Here is a 1,848-nt window from a genome sequence, read left to right as displayed (position 1 = left end):
TCCCGAAGCACACGATGGCCGGCTGGGTCAGGTTAACCAGCAACCTGGGAAAAAACAATTTGCAAATGTTTCAAATTGGTTTAACTTATATTGGACAAACAGTAAACTGCATCCATGTGTATAATATCTAATACATGCATGGTTTTGTACAGCGCTGTAAATAACAAAGTCATTTTGTATGTATGGAAAATGGTAAGAAAAATGATTTAAAAAATATGCTGTTATTATTCAATTCATATATGGCAGGGACCAATATCACACTAGCAACAAAACTTTATGGACAGATGCAAAAAGCATCAGCACACTTCTACCTATTCTTCTTCATAAGTTACAGTTCAAAATATTACTGTCAGGGGGCACAACTACACTACCTGATGATGGTTTCGAAGAGCGGCTTGTCATCGTGGTACTGTTTCATAATTGGGATGAGGTCCGTCTGTACGATCTGGCTGGCTCCCAGCTGCTGTCGGATGTCGCGCGTCTCATCTTCGCGCCGCAGATAGCGAATCAAGTCCTTCACAGTTTCTGTAGGTGGTGTTGTAAATAACACAAAAATTCACTAACAGTAACATGAAAACATAGGTGGTGATTCAAACAACACAAAAATTTCACTCCCATCATCACACAGGCACACAAATACAAACACACAGGCACATACATTTGTTGCGGGTAACAGATCAGGTCCTTCAATGTTTCTGTTGGTGGTGTTTAAATAATACAAATATTTCACGCACATCATTGCACGCACACATACACAAATCCACAGACACACACACACACACACACACACAAACACAGACATACACGCACATGCAGACACACACACACACACACACACACACACACACTCACACATACAAACACACCCACACACACGCACACAGACAGAAACACATGTACACACACATACAAACACACACACATTGAGTGATTGTTTTACAAATAGAAGAGATACAAACTTGAAACGACGTGCTTAACATTGCTAAGGTTCTTAGGACTTGAAAATACTAGTCTTGTCACAACTTGCCATATTTAGTATCTTTGATACCAGTAAGGTTTAGGAGTGGGTACCGGTACAATACCAGTACAAAACTGTTTTTTCTTGTTGGACCGGTCCAGGTTCAGGTTCAGACCAGGACCTGATCCTCTGTACCTGGACCGTACCTGCACCAGTACCTGAATTTTCTGTACTGGTATCCACCCCTAGCTAGTAATGTTCCTTCCACACATGTTTAAGACAGCACAGTGAGTACTTACCATGGCAGTCTGGCTCCTTGTGGTAAGTGTCCCCCTCCAAGTACCCCAAAGCACTGCATGTCGCCAAGAGCTCACAGTTCATCATGTACAAGTCCATAGAGTTACAGGGCAGCCATACGGGTCCTTAAAACTCACTTACTAACCTGGAACACAAGGGTATAGATATGTATTAGTACTGTACATAGAGTCACACTCACAGGGCAGTAATACGGTTACTTAAAACTTACTTACTAACCTGGAACACAAGGGTATAGATATGTATTAGTACTGTACATAGAGTCACACTCACAGGGCAGTCATACGGGTACTGAAAACTCACTTACTAACCTGGAACACAGGGATATAGATATGTATTAGTACTGTACATAGAGTCACAGCGCAGCCATACGGGGTCTGAAAACTCACTTACTAACCTGAAACAATGTTAGAAATATGTGTTAGTACTGTACATAGAGTCACACTCACAGCGCAGCCATACGGGTACTGAAAATTCACTTACTAACCTGGAACAGTGTTAGAAATATGTGTCTGTGCCTGTCCATAGTGTCACAGGGCAAGTCTTAATATAGTTAGTATGCATCATTTTACAGT

The sequence above is a fragment of the Branchiostoma floridae genome, chromosome 16, assembly GCF_000003815.2.
Source record: "Branchiostoma floridae strain S238N-H82 chromosome 16, Bfl_VNyyK, whole genome shotgun sequence".
In the NCBI taxonomy this organism is placed as follows: Eukaryota; Metazoa; Chordata; class Leptocardii; order Amphioxiformes; family Branchiostomatidae; genus Branchiostoma; species Branchiostoma floridae.
This window is presented reverse-complemented; position numbering follows the sequence as displayed.